At 40.5% G+C, this 24,579-nt stretch overlaps 1 long non-coding RNA gene across 6 annotated transcripts; it reads left to right on the top strand.

Moving 5' to 3' along the window:
* The first annotated feature begins 3,009 nt into the window (after positions 1-3,009).
* On the top strand, positions 3,010-20,484 carry LOC136005221 (uncharacterized). Of its 6 annotated transcripts, none has more exons than XR_010608728.1 (8): positions 3,010-3,268; positions 3,622-3,741; positions 13,044-13,135; positions 15,063-15,246; positions 17,472-17,539; positions 17,970-18,138; positions 18,833-19,071; positions 20,443-20,484. It is a non-coding gene; the product is annotated as an uncharacterized LOC136005221 (long non-coding RNA). The 6 variants fall into 6 exon arrangements; XR_010608726.1 differs by having other exon boundaries at positions 16,670-17,539; XR_010608724.1 differs by having other exon boundaries at positions 3,702-3,741; positions 16,670-18,138.
* The last annotated feature ends 4,095 nt before the right edge of the window (positions 20,485-24,579 follow it).

Here is a 24,579-nt window from a genome sequence, read left to right as displayed (position 1 = left end):
ATTTCCAGCACCCCCATAATGGTTTTACTCTAATGGTGATTCACCTTCTCATTAACTGGAAATGTGTCCTTAACGTTTAGTGTAGGCAGCAGTAACTACAAATCCTGTCTAGTAGGCAAATGTCAAGGAGTTCTCAGGCAGGTCTGGGGTGTGTGGAGGAGGAATTTGGTCTGTGTGGGGCTTGGGGAGGGAGGGAGGGAAGACTGGTCCTTAGCAGCTATTTGCTGTAGTTATACATCATTTTGGGTATTCAGAGTTTTTGAATGGTCAAAATGTATATAAATTGTACCAGATTTTTTTAACACTTTATATTACAGCAGCACTTAACAGCTTCCTGGTATCAGCCAAGGTAAATGTAAGTGTAAGCCATGCAATCCTTATTGGTATGTATTTTCAACTGAATAGCAGAATAAATAGGCATTTAAAAGCTGCCTACTTTATCAGTGCGTTGCTCTTTACATTGATAGAATGTGGGCAAAAACACCAGAGATTTTTCTTTTTTCTCCCACTTTCCTTTTTCCTTTTTTGTTTTTTTCCTGTTTTCCTTTTTTCTTTTTTTCCTGTTTTCCTTTTTTTCCTTTTCTTCCTTTTTTTTCCTTTTTTCTTTTTTTTCCCCTGTTTTCTTTTTTCTTCCTTTTTCCCTTTTTTCCCTTTTTCCCTTTTTTTCTCTTTTTCCCTGTTTTCCATCCCCTTCCCCTTCCTTATTTTCTTTTTTCTTTTTTTTCTTTTTTTTTTATTTTTTCCTCTTTTTTTTTCTTTTTTCCTCTTTTTCCTTTCCTTTCCTTTCCTTTCCTTTCCTTTCCTTTCCTTTCCTTTCCTTTCCTTTCCTTTCCTTTCCTTTCCTTTCCTTTCCTTTCCTTTCCTTTCCTTTCCTTTCCTTTCCTTTCCTTTCCTTTCCTTTCCTTTCCTTTCCTTTCCTTTCCTTTCCTTTCCCAGAATCACAGAATCCCAAGGGTTGGAAGGGACCTAAAAAGATCATCTAGTCCAACCCCCCTGCAAGAGCAGGGTAACCTACAGTACATCACACAGGAACTTGTCCAGGCGGGCCTTGAATATCTCCAGTGTAGGAGACTCCACAACCCCCCTGGGCAACCTGTTCCAGTGCTCTGTCACTCTTACAGTAAAGAAGTTCTTCCTGATGTTAACGTGGAACTTCCTATGTTCCAGTTTACACCCATTGCCCCTTGTCCTATCACTGGATATCACTGAAAAAAGCCTAGCTCCATCATCCTGACACCTACCCTTTACATATTTGTAAACATTGATGAGGTCACCCCTCAGTCTCCTCTTCTCCAAGCTAAAGAGACCCAGCTCCCTCAGCCTCTCCTCATAAGGGAGATGTTCCACTCCCTTAATCATCTTTGTGGCTCTGCGCTGGACTCCTTCAAGCAATTCCCTGTCCTTCTTGAACAGAGGGGCCCAGAACTGGACGCAATATTCCAGATGCGGCCTCACCAAGGCTGAGTAGAGGGGGAGGAGAACCTCTCTTGACCTACTAACCACTCCCTTTCTAATGCACCCTAAGATGCCATTTGCCTTCTTGGCCACAAGAGCACATTGCTGGCTCATGGTCATCCTCCTATCCACCAGGACCCCCAGGTCCCTTTCCCCTTCACTACTTTCCAGCAGGTCAACCCCCAACCTGTACTGGTACATGGGGTTGTTCTTCCCCAGATGCAAGACTCTACACTTGCCCTTGTTAAATTTCATCAAGTTTCTCCCCGCCCAACTCTCCAGCCTGTCCAGGTCTCGCTGAATGGCAGCACAGTCCTCTGGTGTGTCAGCCACTCCTCCCAGTTTTGTGTCATCAGCAAACTTGCTGAGGGTGCACTCAGTTCCCTCATCCAGGTCATTGATGAAAATATTAAACAGCACCGGTCCCAGCACCGACCCCTGAGGAACTCCACTAGTCACAGACCTCCAGCTAGATTCTGCGCCATTGACCACAACTCTCTGCCTTCTTCCTTTCAACCAGTTCTCGATCCACCTCCCTACTTGATCGTCAAGCCCACACTTCCTTAGCTTATCTATGAGGATGCTGTGGGAGACAGTATCAAATGCCTTACTGAAATCAAGAAAAACTACATCTACCGCTCTACCATCATCCCTCCACCTAGTCACTTCCTCATAGAAGGCTATAAGGTTGGTCATACATGACTTCCCCCTCATAAAACCATGTTGGCTGTTCTTAATGACCCCCTCATCCTTGATATGCCTAGTGATGGAGTCAAGAATAAGTTGTTCCATCATCTTTCCAGGGATGGAGGTAAGGCTGACCGGTCTATAATTACCCGGGTCCTCCTTGCCCTTTTTATAGATTGGTGTGACCTTTGCCATCCGCCAATCCTCAGGCACCTCGCCCGTTTCCCACGACTTACCAAAGATGATGGAAAGTGGCCTAGCAATGACCTCCGCCAGCTCCCTCAGCACCCGTGGGTGCATTCCATCCGGACCCATCGATTTACAGATGTCCAGTTTGCATAGCTGATCCCTAACCCAATCCTCATCTACCAAAGCAAACTCCTCCTTTGTCCTGACTCCTTCTGGGGCTATAGAAATCCGGGCCCCTTCCTTTCCTTTCCTTTCCTTTCCTTTCCTTTCCTTTCCTTTCCTTTCCTTTCCTTTCCTTTCCTTTCCTTTCCTTTCCTTTCCTTTCCTTTCCTTTCCTTTCCTTTCCTTTCCTTTCCTTTCCTTTCCTTTCCTTTCCTTTCCTTTCCTTTCCTTTCCTTTCCTTTCCTTTCCTTTCCTTTCCTTTCCTTTCCTTTCCTTTCCTTTCCTTTCCTTTCCTTTCCTTTCCTTTCCTTTCCTTTTTCTCAATGAGAAGCTTTGTTTTAAGTGATGACCTATGTATTGCCATGCTGTACTTGTGAAAACTGCATTTTCTTATTATAGTCTGTCCTTACAAGCATATGCAGGCCAACATTTTTTTTCCTTAAATGATGGTGAAGTTCGACATTTTTTTGTTTGTTTGTTTGTTTGTTTGCTAGGAATAATGTCATTTTTCTTTCCTTCTGCTTTATCAGGTTGTCATTCAAGCTCTTACCAGCGTCAAGGACACTGTTAATCACAGAATCATAGAATCATAGAATAGTTTGGGTTGGAATGGACCTTAAGATCATCTAGTTCCAACCCCCCTGCCATCGGCAGGGACACCTCACACTAAACCATGTCACTCAAGGCTCTGTCCAACCCGGCCTTGAACACCGCCAGGGATTGAGGATTCACAACTTCCTTGGGCAACGCATTCCAGTGCCTCACCACCCTTACAGTAAAGAACTTCTTCCTTATATCCAATCTAAAATTAAATGTTAAGAGAAGTGTCACAAGCCTTAGTAAGTTAACATTCTGCAATTAATTGTGACAGTCTATGTATGTTTGTGAGAGAAATTAAGGTTTGTCTATTTTTTAGTTAATTGAAGCTATAACCAGTGACATTTCTATGATTAAGGCAATTCTAAATGTGTTACTGGTAATTAAATCTCTTCTTCCATTAGATTTTATGTATGTGAAATTAGATCCCCCCCCCTTTTTTTTCTTTCTTTCCCTCCTGTTTAGATGTTGAAAATATAATGTACCCATTTTTTTCCACTCTGTACTTGAAATGATTCACTGATACTGAAGACTTTCCATGTCTTAGTCCCTTTACTGTCCATCCGGCCTGTAACACCACTGACTACAGTCTTCTAACTTGTGTCATCCAGATTTCATAAAGAAGAGGAGAGAAGGATGCTAATTGCAAAGGTAATTGGACTGCTGTGGCAAACAGATCCTGATGGTGGTGAATGGCAACTGAATGGTAGTGGTGCTACCTGATGTAGACATTGTTATCCTAAGTTTAACATAAATAGCACTACATGAATATTGCTACTGGTCCATAGTTATAGAATTCAGAAGAAAAACCTGGCTTTTACTGTGTCGTGCCTCAGAGTGATGTCTTGGCAACCAGGGAGAAAGTATTTTAACTGAGCAGTTATACCGTAGCAGAGCAAGGCCAGCTTGTGCCAGCTGGGTGGTTGTTCAAGTGATCAAAACAGAGGCATTAAATTGAGGGCAATTGTAAAAGTGTTATTGTAGAAAAGCATTTTGAACAGGGCAATGATGCAAGCAGCTGAATTTCTGTTTCTGTGCTTCATAATGGTTCCCAGTGTGTGTTTTCCGCATTGAAAACTTGAGGGGCTATAAGAGCCTTCAATGTATGTACTGGATTATAAAACTTTTTTCAAAGGAAGCTAATATTACTAACATGTTTTCTACTTTGCATCCTTTCTGGAAATCTATCATTTATATACTTCATTGTTTATAAATCTCACTTATTGTTTATATGATTAAATAAATATATTATCTCCTTATCTGCAACTGAATCACCACAAAACAGCATTTTGACAGAAGAATTTCTTCACTACCATGGGGTGCATAGCAGGTTTGCTTTGCTACCTGTGGTTTGGTGTTTAGAAAACAGCATATAGCTGCTGGCCACTATAAAAGTGTTACTTTCTGCATTTTACAGTCCTGTTATCAGAGAGGTTTAAAAAATTGCACAAATGAGCAGTTACATACATGTTCAGGATGATTTATATTTAATCTCTGCATATTCAGTGGACTACAAATGGCAAGGTTTGGAGATGTCTTTTGCAAATATAATTGGGACCAAAGGTACAGCTGAAGCAATTTTTGTGTCAGACCTGAGTCCCCATTGACCAGAGGAGAAAAATCAGTGGAACTTCAGGTGCAGAAGAGCTGTAGGAAGGTATTGCATCCTTGTGAAAGTAGAATTTGTGGCTTCTTTCATATCCAGTGATGCTCTTCTCTATGTTTGCATGTATTCCTTGTTAGAACTTTAATTTACTTCAATTACATCATCTTCAAGTACTGCCATCACTACTTATGTAAGTAACCTCCAAAAGGATACATTAAGGGGCAAAAGAGATAGGGAGATGCATGGGAAGTAAGAGCAATTCTGAGGCAGACTGCCACAAGGAGGTGCAAGAAGCCTCTCAGCGGATCCTTTCATCCCTGAATGCTGTCCTGCAGCCCTGAATTCAGAGCTGCACACTCACCATGATGTGCAGTTTTGAGGAGAGGTTGGCTACTAGAGGTTATAAGGAGAAGGGATGCATATTAGTGGAGTTCACATGTGGTAGTTTTTTAGTGGAGAGGAACAAATCATAGAATCGTAGAATGGTTTCTGTTGGAAGGGACCTTAAATTTTACCTAGTTCCAACCACCTGCCACAGGTAGGGACACCTTCTACTAGACTAAGTTGCTTCAAGGCCCATCCAGGCTGGCCTTGAGCATTGCCAGGGATGGGGCAGCTACACCTTCTCTGAGCAACCTGTTCCAGTATCTCACCACTCTTATAGTGAAGAATTTCTTCCTAATATCTAACTTAAATCTACCTCTGTCAGTTTAAAGCCATACCCCCTGTCCTATCACTACATGCACTTATAAAAAAATCCCTCTCCAGATTTCTTCTAGGGCCCCTTTAGGTACTGGAAGCTGCTCTAAGGTCTCCCTGGGGCCTTCTCCAGGTTGAACAATCGCAACTCTCTCAGCCTGTCGCCATAGCAGAGGTACTCCAGCCTTCTGAGCATCACTCAACAGCTTCACTCCAACAGCTCCTCATCATTCTTATGCTGAGCCCCCCAGAGCTGAATGCAGTACTCCAGGTGGGGTCCCAGATGTGATGCTGATTGCAAGAATGCATTAAATTAAACCAATACATCTTGTGACAGTAGAAAAATCATTCACCTACAACCATCTCTCAGAAGGTAGAATGTCAGAAATAAAATACTAGCACAAAAGTCTGGATTCACTAATCTGGGGCTCCAAGAGACTTCAGGTCATCTAATAGCTTGATGAAACAGAGTAGCTCAAAGGAAAATGCTTCCACTGGGATGTGGATATCAATAGCAACGGGCCTTTCCCAGAGCTACTGGAAGAGCAATGAACTAACGTTTGTGGGACACAATGTACTGAGAGCAGCTTTATGAGGGAGACTTGTGGCTTTTTATGATTATAGGAAATGCTAGATATCAGACTCAACAGATTAAATAATGCATTTGCTATTAAATGAGAACTTAACCACAGTGTTAGAGGAAGGCAGCACTTTTACAATATTACATGGCATAGACTCTTCTGAACACTTCACAAAAAAGACCTAGGAGTGAATCTATGAAGTTCTGATTTAGATAACTTTTCAGTACAAGAGGGAATGAAGCCTGAGAAAACATACTATAAACAAGCTTCAGTAGAAATATTTTTCTCCATGTTTGTCTTCTGATTTAAAGTAAAACCTTCATAAAAGCCATGTATGGGATAAAACAAAAATGCAGGTTCCGATGTCATTGTCAGTTTGCTGCCAAAAATACAAATCAAAGATGTTGCACCTTAATTTTCCCCACTTAATTTATAATTATAGTCTGCTTGAGTCCTGTGCATCTGCTGGGCATTCCACGTGTAACTTCTGGAGGAAAATAATCTTTTGCTTTCAAGCAGTCACTGAAGAGGAGTCCAGTGTGTTGCACCCAGAGGATACACATGGCCAAGATGCTTCCTATAGCTGCCGGTTGCTCAGTAGATCTGGGAGTCACTAGCCTGTGTTCAACCTGACTTCCCACCAGAGCTGAGCTGGGTGGAGGAGAGGGAGCCCACAATCTCCTCCTCTCCCCCCAGGCTTATGATTCTGGAGCTCCTTTAGAGGGAGAAGGATGGAGACAGGTAGTGTTAGACTGAGCTGGCTGTTATATGTGTCAGCAGAAACCTGTACATCTTGGTAGAAGAATGGATTTCACATCTTCAGGAGATGAGGTTGGAAGAGAGAGGTGGGCTAGAGGGACTTGTGCCTTTCTTAAGGAGGAGAGAGAGTGGGAGTGCAGAGGGACTTCGTTGGGAATTGGGCAGGTGGCGCAGGCATCTTTCTGGGCACTGGTGGTGGAAGAGGAAAAGAAAGTGTAGTCTCGATGAGCCTGGGGATCATGGCCTCATATCCCAGGCACAGGGCAGCTTGGTTCTTGCCTCGTATGTCTTTTAACCACCGTCACTGGGATTTGATTTTCTTCAGGTCAGTGTCCTAGCAGGAGGAGGAAAGCAGCTTAGAGATTTGAGAAAGCTGGCAACCTTCCTTGGAGCACTATGTGTCTGCCCGGGCTCTCCACCTGTCTGTGGAGTTTTACTGCTGCCAGTGATAAATACAAACTATATTATTTTGTTTCTCATCCTTTAGGAGGGGAAATTAATTTTTGCCTATGGCGCTGGAGAGCTTTGAACAGTCCATGACATACAACTGTCTCAGTCATTAAATGGAAACAAAAGTGTTTTCTCTCCTAAATGATGCCCCTAGAGGTCTGTATGTGTCTGACAATACAGTTAAAGCTGAATGGCCACCAGTGAAAACTGACTTTCAGGAACTGTAAGTAACACAATGGCTTTAGTCTTGCCACAAGTTTTATGTGGGGCCTCAGACATTTGGACACATACAAGAGCATTTTGATGTCCAGATTAATGTATCAATATTTGACCTACTCCCCTGCCTTTGTCCTTGAACTTTCTCTCCCGCTTCATTTTTTTAAAGAAAGAAGCAGCAGCAGCTGAAATACTGGTTCTGTAGTTAACATACTTGGCTACAAATATGACAGTAGCCCATAATTTAATTTAGGAAAATTAGGAGGCTATTTCTGACCTAACAACATTAGAAATTTAAGTCTGTTTGTCACCTGCAAACACAGTCCTCAGACAGCACCAGTGCAAACTTCTTCGTATTGGCACCTAGTGTGATACTAATGTTGGCTGGGAATAAGATAATTCATTTTGTGGACCCTACTTCGGAGCAAAAATTGCCTATCTTGCTTAATCGTGTGCGCTGGTTAGGAGGATGTGGTACAGCTAGGGACACTGCTGAAGCTGCTACACCTACGATCCCAGGGTAGAGATTCAGGTTGCTTTAGGCTGAAGTATTGATACAGTTCTAGCAGAAAATGAGAGCAAACTCAGCATTTTTTCCACCCTCCTGTAGATGGAGTTTCTTGCAATTGAAATTTAGAGTTGTCAAATCTTCAAGAGTGATGTTAGTCTGTACTGCCAAGCCAGTATGGAAAATTGATACACTGCGTTGTAATAGCCTTATGATAACATGTCCCAAGTTGTGATTTGCTCATTTAAAAAAAAAATCAAGAAGACAGTTGGTTTATCAATATGTTTTTATGTCACTGACTTGGAATTATTTATCTAGAAATTGGTGTACATTATTACTTATACTTTCTAAATTCTGATTCAAAGAGCCACATTTTCACCAAGAATTCAATACAGCCATTGAGTCTTGCACTTGTAATTACTGGCATGTATAATAAGCAAGTATCATATTGTTGCACAATATACTTTATTGATAGAAATGTGGATGCATTTTCTGATTTTCAGATGGAATTCAGTTATCTTTAAAAAATATTATCAATGGAAGTATTTGAAACTGCCTTCTTCTCCATGTACTGACACTGTGCACTGCGAATGCACCGCCCTGACAGTGTTCAAGGCCATGTTGGACAGGACTTTAAGCAAACTGCTCAAGTGGAAGTTGTCCCTGGGCATGGCAGCAGGTTGAAACTGGATGATCTTAGAGATCCTTTCCAAGCCAAACCATTCCATGATTCTATGACTCCAACTGCTGGCAAAAAATTCATAGAATCATAGAATAGCTAGGGTTGGAAAGGACCTTAAGATCATCCAGTTCCAACTGCCCTGCCATGGGCAGGGACATCTCACACTAAACCATGTCACTCAAGGCTCTGTCCAACCCAGCCTTGAACACCGCCAGGGATGGAGCATTCACAACTTCCTTGGGAACACATCCAGTGCCTCACCACCCTTACAGTAAAGAACTTCCTTATATCCAATCTAAACGTCCCCTGGTCAAATTTTAACCCATTACCCCTTGTCCTGTCACTACAGTCCCTAGCGAAGAGTGCCTCCCCAGCACACCTATAGGCCCCCTTCAGATACTGGAAGGCTGCTATGTGGTCTCCAGGCAGCCTTCTCTTCTCCAGGCTGAAACAGCCCCAACTTTCTCAGCCTATCTTCATACGGGAGGAGCTCCAGTCCCCTGATCATCCTCGTGGCCCTCCTCTGGACTTGTTCCAGCAGTTCCATGTCCTTTTTATGTTGAGGACACCAGAACTGTGCACAATACTCCAAGTGAGGTCTCACAAGAGCAGAGTAGAGGGGCAGGATCACCTCCTTCGACCTGTTGGTCACGCTCCTTTTGATGCAGCCCAGGACACGGTTGGCTTTCTGGGCTGCGAGCGCACACTGAAGCTGGCTTATGTTAATATTGTACTCATTTCATGCTCTGTCCTGTGAAATTTTAAGCTTTAATTTACAGTTTTCAAGCCTGGAGGCTGCTGTCATTCAGGAAAATACCAACATCTGTTGAATTCCTTGTAATCTGTCAACTTGGGTGATGGTACTTTTCAGAATTTGTTCTCACTCATACTACAATTCAGCACTGTTTCAAATCCTTTATTGCATAGCCTGATTCAAATAATTTAAAACTTGTACTGTAATGATTTAACAGAAGTTTTGGGATGGGATAAATAAAAAAAAGGATTGCATCTTTCATTAGCATGGTGAAGAGTGCTGTTTCCATGGCCTTCATGTTGTGAGGATTATTTGGCTTTCTTGGAGTGTAGGTCTCCAGAATTTTTTTGAGTTTGTGTGATACGGACAAACAAAGTTTGCAACTTTTCTGTTGTAAGGCTGAGTCTCTTGTCAAGTTCAGTCTGAGATGAACTGTAGCTGGCCTTGTGTTTTTGTTTTGATAAATGAAAAAGCATTTGCCAGCTTTTTCATTGCAACTGCATAAATTACCGAAGTAGTAATTAGGCTGAGGTTGGATTCCGTTCTTGACTTATAGCATTGCCTCACAGAGGAAGCAGCAAGGGAATTATTTACCTTTTAATTGTAGTTCTCCGAAGGTGGGAGTCTCTATGGATTGATGCTCAGGGGGTCTCAGCTGTTGTGACCTTGGGTACTGAATGACTAGATTAAATGGTAAAGTTTAGAACTGGTCATAATGAGTTAGTACAAAAAGATGCCTTGAGGGGTCTATATGGCATATCATAGCCCCTAACTCCCAAATCCTTTTCAGACTAATTATAATAATTAGAACTTAAATAGGAATAAAACCCCAACTCTCAGGGGGTGCTGGGAGGATGAGTGTGGCTCTAATAGCGGACACCATGCTCGGAGAACTCAATTATAAGCAAGTAATTTCCTTCTCTACAAAAGGTAATTGGCCTCTTCCACATCTCTGTTCTTGCTGATGATGGGGGAGAATTGCGTGGAGAAGGGGCTTCACTGCCAATAGGAGCCAAGATTGCTGGATAACCTGTGGAAATGAAAACCAGTGGTGGCGTTAATATTCTCCTGGACTAAAAAGGAACACTACAAAATGCCTCATAGGATACATATGGAAGAAAACATAGAGGTACAGTAAGTGGGTGTATTGAAAGCTTTTTGTTTTCATTGTGCAAAAGCTGGATGGCTTTCATACAGACCCAGAACAGAAGTGATTCTCAAAGCTTGCTGTTGCATCTCAGTATCACACTGTTCAGACCACCCCACAAAGAAGTGTAATAATTTGGTTATTCCTCTGAGACTGCCAGTCATGACCAGTTACTTCAAATGTGGCAGGAAATGCATTATAAACAATATACCTTAGCTTTTGCATTTTTAACACACACATTTAAACTCCATTTTTATTACAGTTTTAGTTGATGAGCTTCATTATAAAGTGTCAACAAGGAAAAAACCCCAGGGGTAAATCTGTACACCCCTCTCCCCCTCCAGTTCTTCCTTCCTATACGTGCCACCCCAAGCAGCTCTCCAGCCTAGCAGACAGTACAACTCCTGGAAGATCTAACTGAGTTAAGGTTTATGGCTACAAAATGAAGAAATGCTTATATAACAGTCAAGTTTCAGAGTGGATTCTGGCTAGATTGTGTTTATGACCCTTTCTAATTCAGGAAACTTAATTTACTGGGAGTATTGATATAATCCTCTGCTGTATCCGTTGGCGACAAAACCAGCTGAACAAATCTGTGATTAAAGTTAGGACATCGTATAATGTCCTGCAGAGGGCGGGTTACTCATCAGGGTGATATCTTTGATTTGACAATGTTCTAGAGCCACTGAGATTTGCTTACAGTTGGTAGAATGCATAAAGTTTTGGAACAGTAACATGGCTTTTAGTTTTAAAACAATTTGTAACTGACTGATTTCATCTGACAGTACCCTCAGCACAGATAGCAATTGCTTAAAAATCCAGATGTTTTTATCTCAGATTCTATAATTCTTTGCAGTCGGGGGAGAATTTGCTTCTCTTCCAAATGTGCATCTTCATATAATACCTGACTATCTTCACAGTCTGTGTTGGTTTCTGCTCTGAGAGTACTGAAACTCCTGATCCCCAGATCTCTACATTTTGAGGGACTCTAAAATGAGGCAGCAGTCCTTTTCTTCCAGCTGCCCCCAAATCACAAAGTTAGTGTTCAGGTCTCTTTCTAGCCTCAGTGGCATGGAAGGAGGTATCTGAAAGTGCAGTTACCCCAGAAACTCCTTGGCTGGAAAACAAAACTCATTGTTCTCAGCTTCCCAGTAACAGGTAGAGCAGTGCACAAGGCTGTGCAACAGACTTCTTGTTGCTTCTTGCATCAAATATTGGCAAACTTTTAACTAATAGATCTCAAAATGGTGTTTTTTAACCTCACTGGCATTCAACATCTGTAAAAGCTGTGGTTGCCATAGTAGCAAGTTGTTGCCTGAGTGACAATGTTCTCATGATGTCATCAGAAAGCAGCCTGTTCCCAGGAATGCCTTGAACTCCGTATATAAAAGTGCTGCCCTCAGTGTAGTTCAGTGTGGAAACAACTAGAAATGCATGTTTTCATATTGTTATGAAATACCCCTTTTCTATGTGTTGGCACATCTTGACATCCACAGTGATATTTTCAAAGAAAACAGCAGAATTACTTTGAACTCATTGAAAAAGAGCTATTATGTAAAATGGGTATCTGACAGTGTTTGTTACATTAGCCAGAATCATTACATGCCTGCCTGCTATAGACTGGCTGTTGTTTAACTGCAATGTTTAATTCTATATTGCAAGGTTCATAAAAGTTTATCACTCCACTACTGACAGAACAAGTTTAAAGCTTAATGATGGTTTATTCTTCTCTGTTTTCAGTACTTGACAAAGAGTGCCCTTTTCCTTGACAGACATTTCTATATAGAAATAATGGGCACTTTATGAATTCTACCCTTTTATTAGCAAGGTTTCATATGTTACAAGGAACAGCTTAGAGATGGATGGTCTGAAACGGCATACACTAGTGTGAGACTGGTAGCAGTGGAGTTGCTATAATGTGTTCCTGGGTTTCTGCATGTCCTTGTCTTTTTACTGAGAAATTTTTGAATAGAAAGACCACCAGTCTTCCTGCTTTTTGCAGTGTGTTGCCCATACACACAGGAATCTGTACATGGCCAGCACGCATACACAGCGTGAACAAGCATCTCACCTGCAACATGAGTGCTGGCTGAGACTGTTGTTTTCTGACCAGCTTTACCAGTGCTGGCTGTGATAATGGAGCACAGTTATTTGTCATGACATAAAACATCTGCTCTAGTGTTAATCTGGCAGGTCAGTCTGCTTGAGTACAGGTTAGAGATCTTGAGGTGTTCAGCCCTCTGTGCTTAGGCTGGGGAGCAAATCATGATCCAAGAAATTCCTGGTCTTGGAAACTGCTAAAAAGGTGTCACACGATCAGGGCCTCTCCGGTCTGCCCTTGTTTCATTTCATTCCTTTCCATCAAATGGCCAAGTCATCCTCTCATATCTTGTTTGGTTTGGTTTGCAACCAGATTGACAGCATCAACAGAAGACGCCATGCCTACTACTAGCGTTGCTGTGTGTTGTCCTTCCTCTAATGTTGCTTTTTCCTATCACCTTTTAAGCAGAATGTGCTAAAATATGTTACAATCTTTTCTTTTTCTCCACAGGATATGTTGGAGTTAATTTTAAAATATACTTAAAAAGGAGTTTTTTGAGACCAGCAGGGACTGAGATATGTAGATGGACAAATATAGTGTTGGTAAGGGAATGTTGCACTGTGTATTTCTCTCTTTTTGTCAAATGAAATGTTTTGTAGAATCTGTTGTATTTATTATGAGTTTCTCTGGCCCTTATAAAAAAAAAAAAAAAAGAAAAGGCCAACTAATGAAATTGTGTGCTGATATTAAAAAAAAAAAAAAAAAATCTTCTAGATTCTTTTTTCTTCCAGAAAAATTTAATTGGCCTGATCTGCTTTTTAATAGCAGCATTTATTACCTATTAAGGCAAATAAGTTTAATTCCCATTTACTTTTATTCCCTTGGAAGAGTAGGTCATTTATATTTCAATTCATGTAGGGCACTCTGGACTTGAGCTGTCTTGCAGCAGAGAGAGCTGGAGAATGGAGCAACAACTGTATTATTGAAGAGCTCCATAGCCACAGACTGGGAAAAGCATGATCGGATGTGATTTTAGAACAGATGCCCAAGCAGAGTTGGCAGTTAATTAAAAGCACTATGTACTTAATGATTAACTAATCACAGCATGATGGCATTCAACGGAGATGCAAGAAACTTCTCTGCTGGATTCAACAGAGAAACTCCTAATGTCTGCCTTCAGGGTACCGTACTTACAGACGTTTGCTTTTGCATTACCAGCAGAGACAACACGAGCAGTTAGTCTAGCAAATTTCATTAAGCATTGCTTAGTTAAAACTTTAAAAACAGAAAAGATGAGGTTAGTCAATACTGTATCAACTATACACATTGCAGTTTGTCTTTAGCAATAGTATTCCACAGCCATATTGTCAAACTAATGATTGCAGAGCACTACAAACACTTAATCATTCTCCATGAAGAAGCTATATTGAGTATTATTTCCATTCTACCAATGAGTAAATAAGGGACAGAGAGTATATATGACATACATGATGTGTCTGTAAATAGCAGCCAGGAAAGTTCTGGATTTTCACCAACGTATTATATTTCTTCTCTTTGCAACAGAATTACAGATTCATGCTTACAGTACAACCTGTTCATTTCAAGGTTAACTTCTTAATCTTTTTCTCCAGTATCATTTCTTTTTAATCTTACCCTCAAGTATTCATTTCTTTTGCACAGGAACCCACTGTCTTTTTGCCTAAATTTATGTACAGCACCTAGGACCATAAGATCCTGTTGTGCAACAACCCAATTAAATAATTGCAATATTGCATTTCTGCATTTCAAAGGTTGTGTTCATAGAAAATCTAGTTATGTGCAAAAATGTGATGCAGAAAGTTCAGGCATTTTCAACCCAATTAGAAAGCAAATTTCTGGGAAATCTCTGGGGTGATTGCTTACTTGTCACAATTCTGCTTCATGGTGTGGATGCAATCCAGATAATTAGAGCTAGAAGGAGAATGAGAGCGGATTAAAAAAAAAAAAATTACAGTTTGAACTCAGTGATGATACTGAAGAGAATGTTTAAAAATTATTGTTAGAGACTGCCAAGGATAATTGCTTCAGTATGAACATGTTTGGCAAAATGAAAAGACTACTTTTTCCAGCAGTGAAATACTTGGCCGTAAGGATGTCTGGGTCCTGCTCCTAACTCATGTAGGCTGCAAGTGCAGGGTACTAAGCCTTGATCTTCTCTCTTCTCTGATTCACAGGTAGCAGTATCCAATGTGGGAAGAAGTGCTTGGCGTAATTAGACACATACATTATACACATGAGATTCTTGGCTGGATCAGGCTATCACATCTGACAACAAGGCAAACTGGGGCTTATTCTCTTGATACAGTTTAAAAATGGTTTTATTCCTTGCAGTTAGGTCTAATTCATTAAAAAAAAAAAAAAGGCATTTATTACCTCCATTGTCCCTATTGGGGTGGCCAGCTTGTCTGTACATCCTGAGCTTCAATGTGAAATTAGCTTTTCTTAAAGCAGAGGTTTCAGAAGCATAAATAACCAGCTTTTCTTTTCCAGGAAATAGATGGAACAACAAGACTGACTGATGCCTCTGCAGTGGCAGCAGCCATTCAGCGCGTGTTACTGTCAAGCCAGGTCTGTGCCCCCTCATCACCCTGATAATCCCTTCTGCTGCCTTTGCCCAGTCTTGCTGCACCGACTGTCCACTCTCCAGCAAAAACAGCTGAGCAGTGAGCTGCAGGTGAGGCACAGAAGTTAAAGGGGTCAAGTGGAGGTCCAGTCTCTTGGGGTCTGCCTAAAGCTCTGGATCCATGTGGCACTGCTGCAGTTTTCTGGTGCTGCTGCAGACAGGAGAAACTTGTTCTGCTCTGCATGCCACCTCGTGGCTGCTGGCATGAAACTCAGCAGACCTGGGACATTGTCCCACACATTTTCTCATGCTCTCTGGGTGATGACAAGGCATCCCAAGGGTTGTTGGTCACTATCCGGAAGCCTTAACAGATGAAGCACTTCTGAAATGCCTCAGTTTTTTAGTTTCAGGTGCCTGGTTGCACTATGCAGAAGCCTGTGTGAAGTCCCTAAATTATGTTTACAGGATAGTCATTGCTACAGCGAAGTTGTTTCCAGTCCCTCAGCTCCTTCTTGAAAGAGGGGAGGCCCCAGGGCTGCAAGGCCATAGCACAGGTATGAGGCTGAAGTGTGTGAACACTGCTGGACTTCTCTTGAGGTGCGTGGTGAGTGCCTCAATCTCCAGATTGCATCACCTCTTGTCAAAAGGAGTACCAGCCTGTTTCTGTAACTTTCTAGCTTTTTTTCCCCATCCAAGTAGTTGTTTTTTCTATGAGGAAGGGCATCAATTGGTATGGACCTGTCAATGAGCTTGCCAAGAGAGGCTGTCTGTCCATTAAAGAAAGCAAAATAGTAGTTTTAGTCAATGACTGACCAAGTTAGAGGCAAGAAAGAAATCAAGTGTTAGCACAAACTGATCTGACAGCAGATCTTCTTTGTTGCTCTGAATAGAAAAAAGTAAACAAAAGTGATGCTAAATTGAATGTGCTTGTTACTTTCCATGTGCAGAAAAATATAGTGTCCTTGTTTTCAAGGTAGAAAAACAAAGAGGACTGCAACATGAGAAAAGCGTGAAGTGCTTTCCCTTCATGGTGACGTGTTGCATGAGTAACATCTTTTTGGTTGTTAGGCATATAGGATGCTCTTGAGCCCCACAGGAAAAAAACATCTTGACTTGGTCTCTGTGTGTACTCTGAGATAAACAACCAAGCACACCATGGATGAGAGACACTTCAGACTGCATCTGGGTTGTGGGGTGTTACTTCATATCATAATGTGCTTGTGCCAACATATCCAAAGTTTCCATGGTCATCAGAGGTGCTTTTTACTTTCAATTCATTTATTTATTTATTTATTTATTTTAACTGACTCATAAAACCAAGATTACTTTTAAAACGTACCTGGGTGGTTCATTGAAAAGGATGGTGTTTTAATGGAAAATTACAGTATTAATGTCCCTATTACAGTATCCTGGACATAAAGGAAGCTGACCTTTCTCACAGATTGGTATTATAAAAATGAGAACAATGGGAAAAGCTAAGGAAGGAAAACATTTCTCATTTTTCATATTTCTCTCCACACCTGTATTCTTCTAGATTGTCTGTCACTTCAGGACAAAACCCCAGGAAATAAGTGCCAAAAATCAATGCAACCAGAAAGTATCACTCTGTGGAAGGAGCCAGCCCTAGTCACTCAAGCTCCATTATGGAACTCTGATATCTGTTGGCACGGCAGTCGTGGATTATCAGAGGGGGAGCAAAGTACAACTGAACCGTAATACTGTTTTCCGATCTCAGTTGCTACTTGATGTTGTCCTTTTAAAGAACAAGCTAGCAGGAGGAGAGGATCAGAGAGAATGAGCGGTGATCCTGCTGACAATTCAGTGTTTGTGTGTGTGTCCATCTGAGGGTGAGCTCTCCTCTTTCTCCGTCCCTTTATGAGGCATAGAAGCTGGTTCATACTCTGACAGGAACATTTATGAAAAATCAATGCTTGCCAAATGGAAAAAATAGAAAAAGCCACCAAAGCCACAACAAACGGACAAGTCGAAGTCTTCAAATAATGGAGAATAAGGAAACTTGCAAAAAATATTTGAGTATTTTCTTTAAATGCCAAAGACTCAGATGAAACAATTGCTTGAATTTAAAGCTCTGAACTGGGATGCAGATAGCTGTTTTCCACCACTGCTGAAGATAGGCTACTTTAGATAATTGTTAGGATGTGAAAGATTGTTGAGATCTGAGCTTGAACCAACATACCTTACTCACTAAATTGTTTTTTCATGCTGTGGACCACCAATGTTATTTGTTGAGTGACAAAAATCATTTTTCATTCTGTTTGTCTCATTTTTATGTGATGCTGAATTTATAAAAATGTCTGTTATTTCTTATACTATAGGAAGAATTTCTAGGTGAAGCTTTGTATCAGGATTGACACATTTCTATAAAGCAAGATGATAACAATAGGTAAGGAAACTGGATACCACATTTCCTACTGAGCAGGTATTGCCCTTCTGTATGTTATTTCCACAGACTTCAAAGATTATCCACCCTTTGTTAAGACTAGCCCATAATTTGCAAAGCACAGCAGTGGGGTAGATCATCTGTGGAAAAATATGTGTACTTTCCCCTCTGCCATGTGTGGGTTTTTTGCATTATAGTTTTGCTACCTTCCTCACGGAAGAGAAAGGATCATATTTTAGAATAAGTTCCTTTAGGTATGCATTAACTAATAAAAAGTTTCAGGAAATGTCTCAGAACAATACAGTAGAGCTCCCTCCTATTTGCATACCATAAGAACTGATTTAAAATAAAGGCATGCTACTTAGAAAACAAACCCTGAGATCGATCAGTTGGTTCTGCTTGTTGCCATGAAAACTACTTGCTTAATTCTCAGCATACAGGAGCTTAGAGGATGAATTGACCTTGTACAAACTCAACCAACCACAGCAATCTCCTACCAGATGTGTGCTTCATTATTTAAGTGATACTGCACTGTCAAACTTCTGAAGTGAAGTGGACATGCCAACGCAGCGTCTGGTCTGGTCCTCAGATCCTTAGCTCCTGTAAGTAGAAAACAGTGTACAGACGGAGAGCTGATTCCATGTACTCGAGGGAGACTCACATGGATTTGAAATGTTAATCGATGCAGTTCAGAGCTTTCTGAAGAAGTTCTGCCCTGGAAGTGATAGAACTTCAACATTTCTGAGCTACTTCGCATCTCTAGTCTAAATGTGTGTTTATAATGGGTTTCAAAGTTGAGGATTTCAAATATTTTGTTAGATTTGATAACAGACAAGCCTTAATTTTTTCCACTATACAACTCTTAAATGTATTTGATTTTAGGCAGAATAGGCTCTGCATGTTTATAATTGCAAGAAACAGTTTGCTATCATACTATAAATTAGACTTATACCCCTCCTGTGTTTTGGTGTTTGTTTATTTGTTTTGGGGCAGTTGTTTTGGGTTTTGTTTGAGGTTTTCTGTGTTTTGTTTTTGTTTCAAAGAATTGGCATCACTGTCATACCAAACATCTGTGAGATGCCCTTCCAGTGAGTGCCTGTAAATCGTGTCACTTGCTCTTTTGATCAGCAGGTTCAGGCTGTAGGGAGGCAAGACATTGCAGAGCTGAGCTCTCCTCAATAAATGTCCTGGTTAGGATACAGCTGCTGCCCAGTTGCGGGGAAAGCATATGAAGAGATCCACTGATAGCTACTGAAAGAAATGAGTGATCTGTGAAATTTCACACTTCGTTTCCAGAGTGGGCAAAATAAATGGTACAGCAGTCTCTGAGAGATTCACAGAGCAGCAGAAGTCAGCAGAGGTACCTTGGAGAAAGCCTGCTTGAGGAAGGTGACTAGTAGAAACAGCTCAGCTGAATCAGTGCAAGCCACAAAATGAGCGGATTTCAAAAGAACAGTTTAAAAAACTATGACTCCTGCAGAGAACAGGAGGGATTTGTAGCAGCACTGTTTTTCCACCAAACTCGGCAATTGTTGGTGAGTTTTCCTTTCTAAGTAAATACATGTGCTTGGAGGCAACAGGATGGCAGTCTCTGCCGAGAATCATAGAATCATAGAATAGTTAGGGTTGGAAAGGACCTCAAGATCATCTAGTTCCAACCCCCCTGCCATGGGCAGGGACACCTCACAATAAACCATCCCACCCAAGGCTTCATCCAACCTGGCCTTGAACATCGCCAAGGATGGAGCACTCACAACCTCCCTGGGCAACCGATGTCTCCTGTCCCTGATGTCTCTTTTTTTAGGAGACAGCTTAAGAATTTCATGCTTTAGTGCCAAATTTAATTCATATTATTATTCAAATTTATTTTTTCATAAAGATTACTTGCACAGTGTGGAGGCATCTGGTTTAAGCAGGGCCTGAAAGATTTTGAGCATTTAGAAGTGTGCAGCAGAGCATGCCAAATTAAGCTGGTTTTCTAAGTAGAGGCAGTTTCCTTGATTTTCATTAATTTATTGCTTGTGCAATTATTTAAAGGATTGCACATGGAGCTAAAAGAAAATTCTTTGAATTCATGGAGAAAAAAAAATCTGTTTAAGCTTAACAAGGATGTACAGTACTGTGACTGCTAAATGAGAGCTCTTCTAATGACGTGAGGGATATGTTATACATTCCTGTATGCATTACTTCAAAGGAGGAGGAGTATACTCCTGTAACTGACGATATATAAAGCTTTAGACATTTTCTTCTTTGTCCATTCAGTAATCTGTTAATCCTTCATGCCAAGCAGCTTCCATTGTAGTCTCCACTCCTGTATATCTTTGTGTATCTATCTTGGGTGGATTGTCAAGTTCTAGACAAAAGATTTGCAAAAAAGATTTGCCACTGCAGTGGCACTGAATAAAACATTTTTGCCTCATGGATCTGCAACCTAAATAGAAAAAAAGGAAAGAGGAAGAAAGGAGGAAGCCAGTGGATCTGCAGCCTCTCATCAAAATCTACCACGTATTTTCCATTAAGCAAGTAATTTTATAAATATAAATTGACCATACTAAGTATTCTTGCACATATTTGTGAATCAGGTCTATTTTCAAAGATATGGACAAATTAAACATTGGCTAAAAAATGGAGCTGGTGTAACAAATTGTTGCTACAATTGAGATCCTAAACAGAGAGAGAGATTCTACAGTTAGTTCTTTTCCAATGTATCCTAGTACCAAACCACAGGCTGAAATTGGTTTCAGAGTGAGTGATCAAATAGTGTGTGCACACTAAGAGAGATAGTGATGGTTTGGGTTTCCCTTGGCCCTGGAGACAGTGGTCAGGACCCTCTCTTTGGAGGAGACTGGAGACAGTGGAAAGGTGCTGGCCTCAACTTACTGGTCTCTTCTGGTTTCTTTTTCCAGGCAAGAAATTCTGTACAGATGGACAGCAACAAAATAAAAGAGAATTTATTAACAATGTTCAGCTTAGTCTCCACTACTGTTATTGAAGAAATACATGGTATTACTTGTAATACTAAGGAGCAGTTTGGTAATTCATGGAAAGCAGAGAGGCACTGAGGTCTGATGAAGTGCCTGATAAAAGGGAGCTTTCCCAGAGGTTTCCTGTGTCACCTGTGTCAATCTTGGAATTTTACTATACTTTTCTGCCCACTTATAAAATGAGGAGTTCTTCCTTACCCCATTGTACAGACATGTCTAATAGGTCTCTTGAACTGACTCTCACTTGCGGAAAATCTTTGAGCTCCACAGCCTGGCAAAACCCATGTAGCTATGGGCAGCTTGCCTAGCTTAATACCCTGCTTTCTCAAGCGGTTGTTTTAGGACTCATTTAGGATTACGTTATCACAGCTGTGTTGCTTCAGTTTGCGTCAGACCATGGACAGAACTAGCTTGTGCCATCTGTGAAGGTTAACTAGATATATCTGTGAGGATGAAGCTATGGGTACTTCCAGAAGAATAGAGCACTAAACCCACTTGTCTTTTTGTGTACATGTATATCCAAAGGTGAATCAAGCTACTGGCATAATGAGAAGGGAGTGGCAAACACAAGTTACTTGCCTTAATAGCACTGTCAAGAACTTTTAGTTTTCTTCAAAAGCGTTTGAGAAGCAGAGAGGACAGCTTAAGAGCAAAGTTGTTCTAATGGAGAGAGATGTGGAGGCAGGTCATCCTGAAACTGCACTTTAACTGTATCACTATGGATTATCCCCCATCTGACGCACACTCTGAGCTCTTTAAAAATCCAAACACAAGATGTTTAGCTTAAAATTATTTAACAATATTTTTATTGCGTTAAAATCCCTTTTTTCTCCAGTGTAAGTCCGGCCCCCAGCCTGTGCTGCTGGTACACTGGTGCTGGAGCACCCAGAGTAACTCTCTTGTTTTAGGGGAACCTGTTTGATTCATGACCCAAATATTGGAAATTTTGATAGTATGCTTTGCCCTAGAAAGCTTTTTTATCCAGTTAATTCTGTTGCAGAGCAGTTAAAACTTGCTTTTTCAATGCTCATGGAAGCAAATCTCACATTTTGAACAAGATGATGGAGGATGATTTCAGCCACAGGTTTACTCTAGTAATAGGGACTAAAAGCATCCTTATATTTATTTAGTATTTTGGAGGAAAACCCACTTGCACACAAAAGGAATTAAGTGTTTGGTTTGTTTGCTTGCTTTTTTAAAACTGTCTCAAACCATGACAAGGTTTTGTCTCTAGAAGTGCCATTTATTCTGTATTACATGTAACCAGTTTGCAGGGCTGATTAATATGGAACTGCATCAACAAAAGGCAATACTTGATTTTAGTGGAATTCATCTTTTAAGAAATGTATCACTTAACACTTCAGCAAACTAGTATTTAATAGCTCCTGGACTGTGCATGAGCTATTCCCCAGAGCATTAATTTCATCCTAAATGCATCACAAGTGTAAGTATACTTTGAATAACGAGGTAATTGTGCATGAAAACAGTTACATATGCAAATGACTTGCTGCATCTTGGATCTACAAGTTGCTGGGCTGCTTCTGTTTAAAACAATAAAGTATCTTCATGATTAATTGTTTTTATTGCCCTTTCAAAATTTCTTTAAAGAAATATACCAAACTTTGAACAGTTTTTCTTTGTGAATGATGTCCACTTATCAGCCTATTCTAAAGCTTCATTTTCATTTGAGACACATTTAAAGCAGTACTTTATTTGCCTGAATTAAGCTGCCCACAGTTCTTAATGATCTTAGACAACTCGCACTGCATTCAGTCTTGTCAGCAGTGTGTGGATTGTAAACTTATGCAGTAGCTGTGCTACTTTCATCAATAGTCTTAGGAACAGATGTTACCTGCTAAACACATAGCACTGGTGGGGAAAAGATACTAGTGAAAAGCAGAAATGGGATTGAGAATGTGTTGGCACAAACACCTCCACACTAAATTTAGTTTATCTTGCAGGTGCAGGATATTTATTAGAAGAGACTTTTAGTTCCAGTTAAAAGTGGCATTTCTCTCAATTGTCTAGTTTAAAGGTAGAAGAAAATTAGTTCAAGTGTGCTCATCTCAGTAGTCCATGTGAGTGAGTTTTGCTGATTAAGAAAAAATTTGGGCCAGCTCTTAGAGACCAGCCTTTATCAGAGTGTCTCCTTTGCAGGACAGAGACAAACACCTTCACAGCTCTGTACAGAGAGCGCGGTTGAAATCGTTTTCCTGACAACCCAGTGAACTCTAGATTCCTCACTTCCAGGAGCCCCCTGCTGCTGAAAGGGATGAAAAGCCTATGTGTTGCTAAGTCACAACAGGAATTTTGCAACTTAAAACTACCTTTTCTTTCTTCCAGTGTAAAATGGGGACCTACAGAAGTCCCAGCAATGTTACTTTGCACAGGCCAACTCTAAAGCCAATATATTATTAGGCACATTAACAGTAGACGTTGAATGAGTGATGTTTTGTGAAAAGCCTCTAAGTACATTGCCTTTCCAAGTGCTCTTAGATGCCTGTGGTAACAGCCATGTTTGCAGTAACTGAATCCTCACATCTGCAACTTAAAATAAGAGCTTCAAAAATTTGGTTGCCATCAAGTATATCAAGGAAATAATTTGGTAATATTTAGTGGACGCTGACAGACAAGTAGCAAACCAAATTTTTCATCTAAGACTTTCTGCTATAGAAGTATTTGTCTGCTTTTTGAGGAATCTGGATTGATTTTTTCAGTAGTTAAAAGGTGATTTCATTCTTCAGAAACCAGAGAGAAAGGACAATCTTAGGTATAAACTCTCCCTGTTGCTGTGATTGGGGGACTCTATAGGTATAATGCTGTGGAAACAGATGCCAAGACTACAGAAAGCTGGAATAGAACTAAACAAGAGCAAAGAATGACTGAAGTGCATGTCCTCTGCAAAGCAGGGTTTCCAGCCTATGTCTTTCATCTTGCATGACATTAGGAGGGATTGGTTGTCTAAATAAAGGAAAATGTAAAAAGCCACTAAAGGAAAAACGTGGATCATTGTGTTTACAGGACATTATCATCCGTGTGTTCATGTGTATATATATAAAATATTCCTCCTCTGATGATGTTTTACAGTTCTTATTAGAATAAGGAAGAAAAGTAAGCATTAATATAAGAAGGAGAGGATAAAGCCCCTGGTCTTTGGCCATTTCCTGATCTATTACACAAGTAATATTTTTAACAATCAAGGAAAAATAGAAGGACATGTTCTGCCTTGTGTGTTCCCCTTCTCTGCAGCCCCCTTCTTCCTGGGTTCCCTCAGGTGGCAGTAACTGCACTGCTCAGAATTGTTAGCCACATGACCAGATACGGTGCCAAGTCCAATGCAAAGTAAACTTGAGCAGTGCTTGCCTTCAGATTATTTTTGCTGTGATTTGAGAAGGGCTGCTCAGTGCTTTGTTTCCCTGTGGGTGTAGGCTTCAACTTCTGATGAGAAATGCTTAAATGTAAAAGCCACAGGTAAGTTTGAGCATGACCTGACACATGATAGAAGGGTCTCATAGGAGTTACACACAATAACACTATGTCTTTAATAGTTTTTTTTGTTTGTTTGTTTATTTGTTTGGTTTTGTTTGTTTGTTTTCTGGCAAGTTTAGCAGAAAAAAATAGGACAAGAGCTTCACGTCATTCCCAATGTCATTCCATAGTCTTTGAAATTATTTCTGCTTTAATTCAGTGTGTATTATTTCTTCTTCTCAACTGTAGAATCTATAGGTTTTTAATAAACAAAAATATTTTCCTGCTTTTAGTGTATTAGAAACTCCAGTACGCTATCCTGTGGTTTTAATTCTTATTTATTTATTCACTTCCTACCTGTGTCATCACCCACTCCCTATGAAGGCGCTGGAGCCACCCATTTTTAGTACCAATAGTTTGATCGGATGAGTATGTATGCGAAATTACCTATCTCATATTTTGTCTATTCCTTTATTACAATGAAGACATAGAGCACAAATGCAGTTGAAGAAGTTCATAATGCAGTTGATGAAGCCCAAACCAGGATTACGTATGTATTTTTTATTATTGAAGTATTTAAAGTACTTAAGT

The sequence above is a fragment of the Lathamus discolor genome, chromosome Z (assembly GCF_037157495.1).
Source record: "Lathamus discolor isolate bLatDis1 chromosome Z, bLatDis1.hap1, whole genome shotgun sequence".
Taxonomy (NCBI): Eukaryota; Metazoa; Chordata; class Aves; order Psittaciformes; family Psittacidae; genus Lathamus; species Lathamus discolor.
This window is presented reverse-complemented; position numbering and strand designations above follow the sequence as displayed.